At 43.1% G+C, this 16,200-nt stretch overlaps 1 protein-coding gene across 1 annotated transcript in view; it reads left to right on the forward strand.

Moving 5' to 3' along the window:
• The first annotated feature begins 5,122 nt into the window (after positions 1-5,122).
• Positions 5,123-16,200, forward strand: part of RHOC (ras homolog family member C) — a 74,111-nt gene continuing 63,033 nt past the window's right edge. Inside the window, exon 1 of the mRNA XM_088475411.1 lies at positions 5,123-5,314. The gene's annotated coding sequence lies outside the window, so the exon portion shown is untranslated. The remainder of the gene's footprint in view (positions 5,315-16,200) is intronic.

Raw genomic sequence — 16,200 nt, forward strand, 5'->3', positions numbered from 1 at the left:
ATACAAATGATGGATTTGTTTTACCTATCTCCAGGATTTTGACTGTCAGCAATGAAAGAGGAGAGACAACCTGCATTGCTACCAATCTGGAGCTCCCAGTGATGCAATTGGTAGAAAGGTCAATTATCTGTCCTCTCTTGATCCCTGATAGCCAGTCAGCTGTTAAGGTGCCCATCTACTAGACGATCAATGTGAGTGATTGAACAATAAAGATATCGTTCAATCGTTCATAAATCGTTTGCAAATCATTTGTAAAACTGTCTTAAACGACCAGCGATGCGCGTGCCCGCCGGTCGTTTAGACATCTATCATCATGCAAACAAACTGGTGATCATGCTGGTTCAGCATGTTTGCAGATGATTGATGAGCCTGTACTGAACAACTGCTCGTTCAGTGCAGGCTCATCACAGACTGACAAACGACTGCACGATTACACTGTCGTAATCGTGCAGTTGTTTTAATGTCTGCTAGTGTATGGGCAGCTTTAGAGGTCATGGATTGTATCCAACATTCTAACCATGCATAGAGCTGGTTTCTTTCTGATCCCCAGCCTGCAGTGATCACCAGACTTTGTGCTGATGTATGAAAATCAGTTGTTACAGCAAAATATTCTGTTTTTTACACTTGAGAAATGCTGATATCTGATTAGATGCACTGGGGCAGGGGATTTTCTATATAAATTATACTCTTCATAAGTACTCATACACATAAGTGCTGAAAAACAACAAAGATATTGGATAAACGTTGTGCTTTGTCCTCACTTTAACTGACTGTTAGGAGCAAGTTCATTAATCCATTTCAAAGTCTCTCTGCAGCATAGAGTTCTGTGCACTTAATCAGTGCTCCCATATGATTTAATGTACCTTACTGAATGTTATCCCTATCCTTCCTAAGCGCTGCAGGCAAATTGAAACTTTACGCATCTTAAAGCAAAGAGAACATTTGTCACATACAGTGTGTGTCCTTCGCTTACATTTTTCTGGTCTGTTACTATCAAATAATTAAATATGATTTGAGAACACTCGTTACGCACTTTAAAATAACATCTTTTTATGAGGCCTTAAGTCAGAGCATCACTTTTAATTTCAAATAAAAGCAATTAGTTACTTCCGTTTATCTAAAAGTCCTGTCTGTCCTAACAGTGCAGAACTGTCATACTTCTAACCACTGGTTATTCTTTACTTCCTAGAAGCTAGGCCATTGGAGCTCACATCTAATGACCAAAGACAAATTATAATTATTTATTACATTTTCACATTTCTGTGATGGGTTTGTTACACTGGAAATAAATTTGCATTACAATTGAAAAATGCTTAATTTATTTATTTTAACATACAGGACATATAGAAATTATTTGTTATGGGACATTGAATTTTTTTTTATTAATTTCTGTGCATTATATATAGAGAATCATGCAATGCAAACAGTATATAAAAATAAATATTCTTTCTTTAGCTCCGTTTTTTTCCTTTAATAAAGATGTGATGTCCCAAGTAATCAGGACTGTTTGAAAGCATTTTTATAGCTTGAGACAAAAGTATTTTTACTGCAAGCAGGTTATCGCAACAGGAAAATAATACCGCTTTTACACCAAAATCCCAATTCTGACGCGGGATTTGGAATATGTTTCCAACCCGGATCAGACCTGGGACAGCCCCCCTTTTACACCGCGGCAAGGCCCGGGTCGGCACCGTTCACACCGGACCCGGGTCAGCACTGACCTGGCTCTCCGGCGCAGGTGAACGGCACTTCTTCCCCTCTCTCCCCCTCCGCGACCCCCTTACCTTACTCCGCAGTGGTCCGGAGGCAGGAAGGCCGGGTGTGGTGCGCTGCTCCGCTCTAGTCGGCCCGGCAGTGGACGCTTGGAGATTATGTCAACTCCAAGCGCCACTAAGGCCGGCCAATCAGGCAGCATGCGGCGCGACCCAGGTCATCGTGACCTGGGCTGCGCCGTTTACATTAAAGGGTGACACAGGAATGACCCGTGCTGAACCCTGCAAGCTAGTCGGGTTGGATCCCCGGGTCACTGGACCAGGCAGGGTTGATCCATTTACACCGACTAAAATCCTGGGTTGATGCACGTTCACGGGCATCAAACCGGGATTTTTCAGTCGGTGTAAAAGAGGTAAAAGTAGAAAATCAGGAATACTCACAGGGGAAATGGATGTGAAAGGTTTGCTGATAATAATGACTTGGAAACAGGGCCATAAAGAGCAGAGATGTGCCCAGAAACTGGAGAAGGAGTCGTCAAATCGTGGAGGTCATTCCCCCTACAAAAAAAACAATTGTAGTGCTGTGCTCTGCACATAGTCGCAACTCACCACTCAGACAGGGGTTGTCGGGGGGGGGGGGGGGGGGTAGATCAGTGCGATCGCCCTACCCCCTCCTGCATATCATGCAGGCACATAGAGGAGCCACTCCCAGTGGCAAACGCAGGATTTCTAGAGGGGGGTTTCCAAATGCTTGATTTTCGAGCGAGTGTGGCCAGTCAATTAAGAGAGCCGGATTTATTACTTATCCAGTGTTAATTTGCATCATACAATGTGTATTGTGTGTCATAATTCCAGCATATACAGGATCGCAGTAAGTCATTTGATGCGGCAGTAAGCCATCCTGCCTGAGTTGAATGTTTTTATTTTAGATGTGAGCACCATTCCAGAGCACTGGATCAAGTCCGGGAGCCTGGAGGAGCAGCAGAAGAACCTTGCACTTCCCTGAACATATATGTACATATTGGGCTCTATAGCAGTGCATCCCTAACAGTGCATGTTTTCCAGGGCTCTTTGTTGGTGCACAGGTTATTTATTACTGTCTGATACATGTTAAAAGATCCACAGGTGGTGGTAATTATTTCATTTGTGATACTGAGAAGAACATGTAGCACTAGTAAAATTCTATTCTATTACTATTTCTACTGTGGTCATGGTATGTGCTGGGGAGGGGGGGTTTCCAGGCAGATGGAAACCCCCCCTGTGTTTGCCTATGACCCCAGACCCTCCGCAGGCAAGCACACATCAGAATGTGCTGGACCAGGGAGCTGATGCTGCCTCCTACAGGTAAGTGTTACGGAGCCATGCCTAGGGTTGCCAGATCATCCCTTTAATAAGGGACACATATGAATTACACAGGTTCTGTTGCTCACTGAAACCAAGGTGAAATGGAGACTTGAAGTCAGCCAAGCACAGAATTTGTATAATTCATATGTTTCCCTTATTACAGAGGTTCCCAAGCACAGTCCTCAAGGCACACCAACAGTTCAGGTTTTAGCAATATCCTTGTTTGAGCACAGGTGGTTAATTCAAATTGACTGAATATTAATTAAGTCACCTGTGGTCAAGCATGGATATCCTTAAAACCTGGACTGTTATACCTCTTTTCCACCAAAAACCCAGGTCTGATCTCGATTTTTGGACATGGTTCCAACCCTTGTTAGACCCAGGTCAGACCCATTTATACCCCTTTTACACCGGAGCTAAAACCCGGGTTTTTGAAGGGTTAACCCGGGCAGCTCCCTGGTGTAAAAGGGGAGAGAGTTGGATCGCCGGGTCGAGTGACCCGGCAATCCAACCCAGGTAACTAGCAGGGTTTAACACGGGCGTAGCCCGTGAAACCCTGCTGTGAGAGCAGCGCACTCCGGGTCACGATGACCTGGAGTGCGCTGCTAGCTGGCCGATTGGTCCGGCTTCAGTGGCGCTTGGAGATGACGTCATCTCCAAGTGACCACTTTCACTCCGCAAAAGCCGGGTCTATGCAGACCCGACTGCAGTGTGAGCGGCGCTGACTCGGGAATATCCCGAGTCGGCGCCGGCAAAATTCCAGGTCTGATCCGGATAGGAACTTTGTTCCAACTCCGGGTCAGACCCGGAATTTAGGTGGAAAAGGGGTATTACATTGTACCTTTGATCTGGGTTACTCCCAGGTCAGCCCTGTTCACACTGGACTCAGGTCTGCCCTGCTAAACCTGTGAGGTCATAAAAAGTGGGAGGTGAATGCTCCACAGCCACCAATCCGCTAATTTTAGGCATTATCCAGGTCAGATAACCCGGGTTGAACCGTTTACACTGCACCATTACCTGGGTCCATCCTGGGTCCAACCCTGGTAGCTACCTGGGTTGGATTGCAGGGTCACTTGACCCAGGTTATTTTTCAGGGACCCTTTTACACAGAGCTGCGACCCGGATAGACCCAGCAAAAACCCAGGTTTTTGCTCTGGTGTAAAAGGGGTATTAGAGTGCCTTGGGGGCTGAGTTTGGGAACCTCGGCCTTATTAAAAGGCTGTGGTGGCAACCCTAGCAGGGCCTCTCCAATGAGCCTGGGTAATTAGTACCCGCTTACCTCCCATCTTGGCAATCCTGGTTGGAAAATTTGATTGAGGACTGTTGATTCCCAATTGTAAAGTGCAACGGAATATGATAACAGTATTATTTGGTTATAGTTATTTAGATAGCAGACGCATATTCCATAAGCGCTTTATGGAGGATATTTCAGTCATTCACATCAGTCCCTGCCCAGAGGAACTTATAATCTGTTTTCTCTATCAAAAGGACACTCCTATAATTAACCTACCAGTATGTTTTTGGAGTGTGTGAGGAAACCCATGCAAGCACAGGGAAAACAAACAAACTCCACACAGATCAGTCATGACCAGGAATTGAACTCATGAACTTAGTGCTGTGAGGCAGTTATGATAAACACTACGCCATCTGTGCTATTATTATTATTATTACTATTATTTTTATTAATAATAATAACTTTTTAGTGTTTGCAAAATAAACCACAAACTATGGAAAAGCATAAAAATAACACCAAATAACAAATGTAACTATTGTTCTGTCAAAAGGTTTATTTTATTTATAAAATCTATAATGCCATTTTATAGCTGTGTTTTGAAACACCAAACTGTTGCAAATGGACACACTTATGTAATTAAATAAGTGCATTTCACGTTGCTTAACCTGCATGCCTATTTTAAAATGATAACATGGACAATTTCCAGCGATAAATAGGTTAATTAGCTTTTCTTCTTACTGTTTTTTTTTTCTTTTCCACCTCCTCTCCCACAATCCTTTGACAATGATGTCATGGTGAACCCTGAGGGGGTGGAGGATTTGATTCTTCCTCTAGCACAGAGCTGCCCCTCCTTCCTCCAGTGAGGCAGCAGCAGCAGCAGCAGCAGCAGCCTGCAGTCTAGAGAGTAGGAAGACTGCCTGTCAGTTGCAGCGCTCAGACATTAGCACCTCTCTCACTGCTGCAGTCGTCTCCGGGCTGGTCGTCTCAAGTAAGCAGTGAGCACAGCAGCTTGCGGAGTCCTAAGGTAAGGTGGCAAATATGTGCCCCTTGGTATCATCCCAAATCAGGAATCCCCCGGGCTGTCTGAGAACTGTCTGTTACACCCTACTAAGCAAAAGGGACATGTACCACACCTCTTTCCATGTATGTATCAAGCCAACATAATATGGAGAGAGTGCTGCTTATCTGCCTCCTTTTCCCTTTAATTCCTGTCATTATTTCTTTCTGTACTAAAGTTATCAGTTTTCTGACTGTATTCGTACAAGTTTGTTCCTATGCTATATTTGTGTAGTTACTTTAACTGGAATTTGCAGGAGTCCAGTTTGAAAGGTTGATTTGCATGTTTGTGCCTTTGTAGTTCTTATTAGTATCCACAGGTTAGTGTGTGTGTTGTGTGTGTGTGTGTGTGTGTGTGTGTGTGTGTGTGTGTGTGTGTGTTTTTACATTGTGCAGATCCCCTGGGTAGTTTATTGTGCCCGGTTTTATTACAGCAAATGTACGAGAGTGATTGGTAAGACTCTTACGGTGTGTGATACTTTATATTATTTATGGTATTTGTATATTAGTAATTAGAAACGGTGACGCATTGTGTTTTGTGTACATTAATGGAGTTATACGAATATCGTATTCACAAGTTTGTTTACATTATGTTTATATATGGCTAAAATGGCTGTTTAACCTCTGAAGGGAAATACTGCTCTGCTTGTGATACCTCTGCTCTATTTAAATATTAACTCGGCTGGTTGTGGTAGTGGAGGATCACTGTACCTGATAGGATACTTTGTAGCTACTGCTCTGTGGCTGAGAGCACACACCCTTCTGCTGCTGTAACTAGTGTTTATCTGGAACCTGTTTGCCTTGTGGTGACGGAGAGAGGGACAGGAGTGTCCTGTAGAGAGAGGTGGCATCCAGGGTGATGGGGAGAGGGCGGGGAGGCAGCTGGTAAAGGAGTGGGGAGGGAAGAGGGTGTGAGTTGTGCTTAGAGACAATCGGCTTTGGGAAACTCAATTTTAGTTTCCATGGGAACCAGTTTAAATAAGTTTATTTTTTTTTCTTCCCCTCGGATCGCATTATTGTCTAGTGATGTCTACTAATGTTTATTGGTTCTATAACGTGAAACATTATTTTTATTTTGTTTAGAAAAATGTTTCGGGTATTTTTCTAATGTTATGGTTATTGCACCATAGCATACATTGATGAACACAGCAATTTTGCTTTGCATATATAGTATTACTGCTATAAATCTGCAACATGAATGCAAACCTTATGCTTTTAATTAGATACTACCTACATTATAAGTCAGTTGTCAAAAATAGATGACAAATATATTCTTGTGTATTTTGTAAAAAAAAAAAAAGTCCATGAGGCTGGAAACTGAGGTGTTATGCCCTCACCCCAATGACTGTCCCTACCAATGCAATTGGGACGACGCCCAATCGCTTGTATGTATCAGGGGTCTATTTACTAAGCTGTGTTAGGAGAGAAAGTGAACGGTGATAAGGTTCAATCAGCTCCCAACTGTAGTTTTTCAAACAGCCTGTGAAATGGCAGTTAGGAGCTGATTGGCTGGTACCTTATCACCGTTCACTTCATCTCCTAACAAAGCTTTGTAAATAGACCCCTCAGTCTGTAATGGAGCATTGTCCTCTGTGTAGGTGGTCTACTTTGGCCAGGAACTCTTGAAATTAATTGCACTGTATGGTAAGCAGTAGCGGGCAGGTGTGCCTTCATTTGGGTAAATATGGACTATAAGGTCTGTCCCTATTTCATGACCACCAGCAGTGAGGGTGTGCCCCTTATCTCTTCTCCTGATGAAGTCTCACTGAGACGAAATGCATTGGGGTGTGGCTTCTTATGCAAACCTACACTCAGCTTGGTCCACAGTACCTGTACGGATGGGGTCCTGGACTGTTTTTATCATTATACAGTAGTTTGTGAAGTGGCAATTTGAATCATGGTGCGCCCCCATTCTCTTTATGTAATATTCAACACCCCAGGTCAAAATTAATGTATATTTGGAGCAACTTTCTTTGTATATAGACACAATAGTCAAAAATTTGTAGACTTTTGTAGCTTTACATAGGGACCCTCCGTGGCAAATTGCACCTGCAATATTAAGTCCAGGACCTGCCCAGGCTGCATACGGTGAGTCACAGGGTCTGTAGGTTAAAGCTCTGAGGTGCGTAACATGTGTGCCTGTACACACACAAAGTGGATTCATCCTGCATGTCTGTGTGAGAATGACTGACGTGCAGGAAAGTTGAACGGATCAGCACACTATGATAACTGGAGTACTCAGGGGTTGGCACATCACAGCCTGGGCCAATTACACCACTCATAAGCTGCAGCCCCCACAAAGGTAGTTGTAGGTGTGAAACTCACTTGTTGATTTATAAAAGGGCATAAGGACCCTGAAAGTTTGGGATGGAAATCTTGTGGTACATTACAATTTTGCCTTTCCTACAAAAAAAAAATTATTTTAAGGCCTTAGATAATTTGATTTTTAAATTTCCATGTTTTTGATTGGCACCTAGGGGGATTGTGATTCTAGCGGATGTTTTCTCCTTCCTCTCTCCTTCATTTTGAGGATCTCCATGCCAAGTTTGGCCTTTTACCTTATTGTTATAAGGACCTCTGGATTCAGCACTGGGAGAGAAGTATGAGCAACATTCCTAACACATTTCGCCTGCCCCATCATCAAACCCTTGCTAGACTATCTAGTACCTCCTTCCGGGGAGCTATTACGTTCAGATTCTCGTATCGCCTTCTGTCTCCAATAGACTTACCACATGAATCGCCCATTCTCCTACAGTGGGAAAGAGACCTTCTCCAGAGTTATCACTAAAGTGATGATGATCTATATATCTAAACTCCTATAAAATGTTGCAGTGTGCTAACCACACCGAAATGCATAGTAAACTGCTGAATAGACTCTAAAGGTGGGTATCCACTACCCGACAGTGAAAAGACTGAACAATAACGATATCGTTCAGTCGGTCACTACACTGCAGGGTGTTCACACTGAATGATATGTCGTTCAGTGCAGGCACAATCAATCATCTGCAAACATGCTGAACCTGACGATATCGTCAGGTTGACCAGCATGTTTGCACAATGATAGAAGACCAAATTTTGAAACTATGTTCGAACGATATCGTTATCGTTCAATCACTCATTTTAATCGTCTAGTGGATAGGCACCTTAACTCTTATTATGGTGCATACACACGGTCAGATGAACGATTTACCAACGATTTGATCGATTTTTGCCTGTATTAAAATGAATGGAATCGTCCAAATCTGACTGCAAACACATCAGATGTCAGATATCGTTATCTGACAAGCGGGAAAGTGCATCGTTCATCATTCATCTAACAAACATGTCAGATTTTCCTTCAGATATGAACGATTTTTAAAATCGTTATTGTACAGATCTGAAGGAAACTCTGACTGTGTGTATGCACCATTAAACTACAAAATATGTTGTTCACTTGTTGTAAATTTTGGTGGCATGGAAGGAACCATCATTCATGTCTTCTTAGACTGCAGTCTATTGCTCCCCTTCAGGGGTACTCCCTTATGTTTTCTAAGATGTACCGCTGTGTCCTGATATGGGCTGATCCTCAACTCCTTTTTAATTTGATTGAATCCCCCTCTGGTGGGAGTGACTTTTAACCTAAACCATTGTTTGTATTCTGTCTTGAAGTTATACCTATGTACCTGTTCTCTATTTTTGATGTCTCAGAATGCTGTGTCTCTCCCTTGCCCCCTCTTTTCCAAACGCCCCCTATTTTATCTTTTCTGTACGCCACATTTTTGAACTGTCAATAAAAATTTCATATTGAAAAAAAAAGGGCAAAAAGACACAAAACAAGTGTTATCGCCTTTTGATAGTGTTTATTTTCACTTGATACTATATATTAGTTGGGCTATCACTAGCAATGGTACTTGTTAATTATGGGCCTATTTCATGTTTGTGTGCAATTGCACTCACAATTGGGATATTTTAGGCGTGGGAACTGCTAATCTTAGCAAGTGAAGTTGTCGCCCAGAAAATAGACTCCTACTAGTGCCATCTGCAAAATTATTTGCAACTGCGTACACATAAGCAGACTCAGTGGCAAACGCAGGATTTTGGAAGGGGGGGGATTCCAAATAATTGCTTACAGAAACAATGACAAAAAAGTCTAACCAGCATAAGCCTGCAACATATACTTTATTGTGTACTTCGTGTTTTAATATAAATAAAATAACAAGGCATCTGGGCATAACAGTATGTACGAACAAACTGTAAACTACCAGTGCAATTTACACCACACAGTAGTCCCTAATTCACAATCTGTATGTAATGCCGGCTGTTAGGATGCCTCCTGTCAGAATAGCGACAGTGGCATTTCAATGGTTGGTATCCTCGGGTAAGTTCACCTACCCTCCCTTTTTGTAGCCTATCCCTCCCTCCCCTTAGTGCCTAACCCCCCCTCCCCAAATTTAACCCCGCTACGCACCCTAAACCAAATCCCCCCCCCCCCCCACCCACGCGCACGGCTAATGCTAAGGGCGCCCCGGACTTCAGGCTGGTGTCCTTCGGCGTTCCAGCATCGGGATTAAGATGGGCCTCGGTATTTTGACGCCTATCTTAAATCTTTTTAGGTAGTACCCCTTACACGCAATACCCACATTAGTGCCCCTTATACACAATGCCCACAGTAGTAGTGCCCCTTACACAATGCTCCCAGTAGTGGTGCCCCTATGCAGTGCGCCTTATGCAATACCATAGTAGTGCCCCCAGTGGTAATTCCCCCTATAGTAGGGCCCCCAGTGGTACAATTAAAAATACAAACACAATACTTACCTTAAGCCCCGCTCCTGCGTCCACTTCTGTCCGGTCCGACCGCTCCTCGGATCTATGGCAGAATCATCATGACGTCTCTCCCATAGTTCTCAATGCGAGAGCTGGAAGCAGGAGCTCAGGAGTGAGCTCCCGCTGTCGCTGCAGGGAAGGAGCCGGGTGCCCACTGGTAACAAACACTGTGAATCAGGCCCTATATGGGAACCACTGTAACTTATCAGCACTGTGTTGTTGATGTCATAGCCCCGCTGCCAGTTTCAGCGAATAAGGGGTCTATGGGCCTAATTCAGACCCGCTCGCGAGCGCTGGTGCCCTAAGGGAGCTCCGTCGTGCGCATGCGCCTGACCCGCATAGCGACAGCCAAGCTGTCGCTATGGGTCTCGCACCAAAGGGGGCGTGCTGTCGATGGTGAGTGACAGCACGCCCCCTTTGGTGGGCGTGCCGGGGGCGTTGCTGCCCAGACGGAGGCGTTCCCATGGGAACGTCTACCGGCTGGGTCCGGCCCCACTGACATCACTAGGTGATGACTTAGCCGCCAAATTCCCCAAACCTCAGTTGATGTTTATGCAGTTGAGCAATGTTTTGCTAGTGCACATGTGCGAAAAGTCTAGGAATCCCTTACTGCCCACGTGCGACCCCGAGTGTCCTGTGCTGTTCGCAATTGCGTACGCATCGCTAACACTTGAGAAGGGGTTTGCAATACCTGGGCATTTCAGGATTTTTTACACTCTCCTTTGGAAATGCACAGACCACATAGCCTGAGAGTGGGTGTCTTACTGCTCGTACACTCCATCGTACAGTGCATTACATAGGGAATGCTGAGACTAGCATTGCATGTTCCCACTATTGAGAGAGAGAGGATGCTAGCAGAGCTGCATTACCAACCATCTTTGAATCAGGCCATCAATCCGATCTGTGGGATGTGCTGGAAAAACAAGTCTGAGCCATGGAGGCAACTTACAGGATCTTAAAGGATCTGCTGCTACCACAGGACACCGTCAGAGGACTTGTACTAGGACTCGCCTATAGTGATCCCCTATGTTAGTGCAGCTTTTCGGGGGGTACAGACTGTTTTCCCCATTTTTGACAATACTTTTCGCCAGGTCCAAATTCGCTTTGTGCCGTTTCGCTGATTTCTAATTGAATACGGGGAAAAGCGGGGACGCGCGCAATACTTTTTTGCATGGAAAATCAGCGTTGACAGCAAAAAGTTGAATACGGCCCTCTGTCAATGCAAGGATTTTATCTATGCTTTTAACTTGAGTTGTTTTTTATCTTTACAAGTTAACATATGTCTAATGAATTGCAGAAAGTTTGTTACTAATGTTTATATAACACTTTACAATGAAATCTGTCCCATTAGTGTTTCCGACATGCCATTGAAAAGCTTTGAAGTGAAAGACTTGGATCAAAAAAAAAAATCTGGGCAGTATCTTTTATTTATTTTTTTTGCTCTGATTGTAAATGAACAGCTGTAAGCTTTCTTCAGAGTACACACCCTATTTCTACACCCTAACGGCTAGTGTGAATGACTGGTTACATTAATCACTGTAGTCTTTGGATCTTCATCTCTGTGTAGACTAGTCATACTGGTCGAAGTGGCTTCCACAGACCACCGCAGGCAGTCAAAAATACTTCTTGAAAAAATATAAATTACAGAAAGAGCAAATTTGTTCTTGTTTGCTTCCTTCGAATTGTATGTGCTTAGTGTCAGTTGTGCATGCTATGCTTTACCAGATCAGAAAATACACGTCAACAGGGAATAAATAGTGCTGTTGTTGTTGTATGTAAATATGTCCCATTTGAACACATCCCAAAACATTTTAGTGTATTAGAAGATGTAATCCAAAATAAAAGCAACTATTTCATAACGATTACACTGAGAGCTTGTTCTGCATACAGTATATAGAGCTTGTATTGCATGCTAATCAATGAGAATAGGTTGTGCCATATTCAATCATTTTAAGCACAGTGTTCAAGTTTTAATACTTTTCATGCGTTATGTTATGTTAGAAGCAATAGGTGGTTATTGCCTATTTCGGCCAACCTGATACACTGTATGTGAGACTCTCTAACCTTCAAAATAGCCACCCATTACCTTGATCAGTAATTAAAAGAGCCCCAAAATACCCCCTTGCCCTTCAGACCCCTCACGTGGCCCAAGTGCCAAGGGTTGCCTACTCCTGTGATAGGTAATCTAGATTGTAAGGGGGGTATATTTACTAAAATGCGGGTTTTTAGAAGTGGAGATGTTGCCCATAGCAACCAATCAGATTCTAGCTATTATCTTGGAGAAGGTGCTAGATAAATGTTAAGTAGAATCTGATTGTCTCCACTTCTAAAAACCCACATTTTAGTGAATATACCCCTAACTTCTACTGGGGCATGGTCTGATGTGAAGGACTGAAATAAAGAGCTGCAAAATGTGTTCATTATATAAATAACTTAATAAATAGAGCTAAGGCCTCAAGTGAAGGCTCACTGGCCGCTGTGTGAAAGTGATTGGATGAGATGCAATGCTCACTATGGCTAATGTACAAGGGGGAAATTAACTTACAAAAAAAACTAATACCCCTTTCAGATATACAACCCGGGAAATTTCCTGCTCAGACCCGGGAATTTCTCCTGTGCAAATTCCCGGGTATTTGGTCGAGACCCCCCTTTCACACTACAGTGTCTACCCAGGAAATTCCCAGGTAGACCCCTTTCAGACAAGAGCAGGGTTTTTCTGCTTACCTACCTCTTCTCACCGTCTGCTCCTTCTAGCCTATCACCTGTCTGGCTGATGATGATGATGTCATCATTCAGCAGCCAAAAGCCTGCCAATCGTAATGCAGTTTTTTTTTTTTCAATTATAATTTTTTTTACATTTATTTTACTTCCCTGGTGGTCCAGCGGGAGTGCGGGCGGCCCGCTGTGGCACAGCCGGCCGGTGCTGGGCGTGGTGAGCAGCAGCGCTGAGCGTCCTAGAGGACGCTCTGCGTTGTCAGCTCAAAGCAGCAGTGCTGAGCGTCTTATAGGACGCCTCTGCGCTGTCAGCTACATGCAAAAGCTGCTTGGTGCTGCCCGGGAGTAGTAAATTCCCGGGTAGCACCATTCAGACAGAAGCAGGCCAAAATCCCGGGAATCTCAGTATGTCTGAAAGGGTAATTTGCTTTCTTCCTTATTGCTTAAGAACTAATCTGCAATGAACCTTGATCGATGACTTCAGTTTAGACATTGGAAGCAAATACGAGATGCAAGCCATTTATTTCCTTTATATTTTGTTAGTAGAAAATCCCTTATGTGTACATTGACTTCGTAGATTTCAATCTCAGAGCATTTATGTAGGGTTGGTAGACTGGATCCACTTCCATGTCCAAAAAATTCAGCTGATTTCAACTTCCTCTCATTTGTAACTCCAATCAGTCTATTCCTATTTCTTTTTACATGAATCTTGCATCCCTGGGTTTAGCTGTCTGAAATATTGAGTTATGGATTAAAGCAGAGAGATTTAAGGAAGAGCTTATTAAAATTTTATACATTTGGTATGGATTCTCTTTTTCTATTTAAGCACAGATATGCTAATACCATATACAGATCCTAATATTTGTAGACATATCACTTTCCCATTGCTTAGGACTCTACTTATTAACATTATTTTTATTAAAATAAAGTGAAAAAAGGTGTTTTCACACCCTTTTCACATTATTTTTGTATCACCTATAGTTATTACAGGGCAATTGGAGTAGAATTCGTAAAATTCTACTCCAACCCCTAAGTATCTCTTATTTTTAGTAAGCAGATCGCATTTCCCATAATTGTAATGGGAAATGTGATCCGACCAAAGTTACTAAAAATAAATTGTAAAAAAAATACCGGGGAAAGCCCTGTGATAATAATGGCACCTGGAGGTGGCGTTATCCAGGGTATCCCCAGGTTACCGGACTCCTACTCTGCTCTGAAAGGCAGAGCAGAGCCCGGAGCCGGTCCCAGTGATCAGCTGTGTGGTCTAAACAGACACACTGCCAAAAAAAAAAAATTCACTTACCTGACTCCAGGGACCGGTGGTCAGGGCTCCGGTGATGACTCTCCTCTGGTCAGCTGGTCTCCCATGCTGCAGTGTGGGCCTGTCATCAGGTGACATCACCAGAGCACCGATGACTGCAGGTAAATGCTATTAAGGGAGGGGGGGTCCGCGATAGCGTGGGGCGGGGCTTAGCGCCGGGGGGGTAGCAGCGGTGGCCGGTCGGCACTAGTCATGGTATTTTCTTTTGAGAAAATATCACGACTTGTGTGCGCAGGGGATTCGCAGGGACAGAGCTTTCTCGCAAGCTCTGTCCCTGCAAGGGATTTGTAGTAAATCCCTGTGATATTGCCTGACTTCGCAATGCGAATTCAGTCGATAATATCACACTACAATCCGCATTACAAATGCGGATTGTAGTAAATAGAGCCCTTAGTGAGAAAATACCAAGATAGGTATTGTTTACTATATACCTCTTTAAGAAAGTAAAAAAAATGTAGGCATTGGGATGTCTCAGCTTGTATTATGTTTAATAAGTTATTAATATAGCACCTATATTTGAATGCAGCGCTTTACAGAGGATATTTAATCATTCACATCCATTTCTGCACCACTGGAGCTTACAGTTTCTGTTCCCTACCACATGGACACAGGCTCAGGTTTATTTTGTCAGTAGCCAATTAACCTACCTGTTTGTCTCTTGTCTTTTTCTTTATTTCTCCTTTTATGCTGCAGGCTGGGGATGGCGCAAAAGCGTACATGAAACTTAATAGTTGCAGTTGAAACTTAACAGTGTGGGCAGCAAGGTTTAAAGCAGAAATAACTTACTTCTCAATGACTGACTCTTTAAATCTTCAGGCTAAATTGCTTTAATTGCACCGTTTCCTGCAAAGGCTATTGCACAAGAGCCCATGATTCAAATCTCCTAGGGATTTTTGATGTCCGTAGACTTTTATTTTTGTTTAAACTTTGATAGGAAATGGTAGACTATTTTACTTTTCTATTGCTTTTCCAGTTCTTATTCTATAATACGTTTACTTCCCTGTTTTGTCCATTTGTGTGGATGAAAAAGTCACTTTAAAACTGCCAGGGAGCATAACTCATAAGCGTTACAATGGAGACTGCATACGTCACAGTAAATATTTGTAGAAACCTGCCCATTTGTGTGAGCAGTGTTACCATGCCTCTCCCTTTCTCCCTCCTCCCTGAATGAACTTTGAATTGTAATCTCTGGGAACAGATCATAATTCTATTACTCTGCAGGTGGCCACTGGGCTGTTCCATCTGGAAGTGTAATTCTCTACTTTTGTGAAGTTAAAAGGGATGTCCCTGGCAAAATTTCTTAATACTGTCTTACCGGTGACCGATTGTTTAGCGAGATCTTTTATTATTTTCTTATTTAAAAATATAAGTGCTCTCATTTACTAAATCAAGGGGGGGGTAAATCAGCCTTCCGCTACTTAGTTGAAAACACTGAATGACCCTGAATGTTACTTATGTAGGGTACACACCTGGACGACCCAGCGGTCGGTTGACAATCCCGCCGATTGAGCAAGTAAGAATGCACACTTACCCATCACCCGCTCTATATGTCTGGCCAGACATCACAACTAGACGGGCATTTAAATTTACCCACCCATGTGTGATGTCAATGTCGGCAGTTCCTGCGGTCACAATAAAGGGTCGACGCCCGCACACACCGGCAGTTGCGCACAATATTTCTGCAGGGTGTATCTCATCTACCGTGCTGCACAGCTGACTCAATATCTGTGTACAATGTTATTCACAGGTATATCGTGTGTAGACACAAATTAATGCAATGAATGATGTGGTGTTCGTCAGCTGTACGAGCGATTTATCTTACTGTGTACCCAGCATTAAAAATAGGACTATGTTCAGTTAAAGCTTAATTTTATTTATGCCAATATCCCTATTTTAACATTACGTAGGGATATTACGATTGAGATTTATATACCTGTTACATGACTCGAGAAACTTACAGTATATGTAAAATTATTCTCCTTTGTCATTTTATACCATCTCTGCTGTGTATAAAT

Source organism: Taudactylus pleione, unplaced genomic scaffold (assembly GCF_031769625.1).
Source record: "Taudactylus pleione unplaced genomic scaffold, aTauple2 ptg000172l, whole genome shotgun sequence".
Lineage (NCBI taxonomy): Eukaryota > Metazoa > Chordata > Amphibia > Anura > Myobatrachidae > Taudactylus > Taudactylus pleione.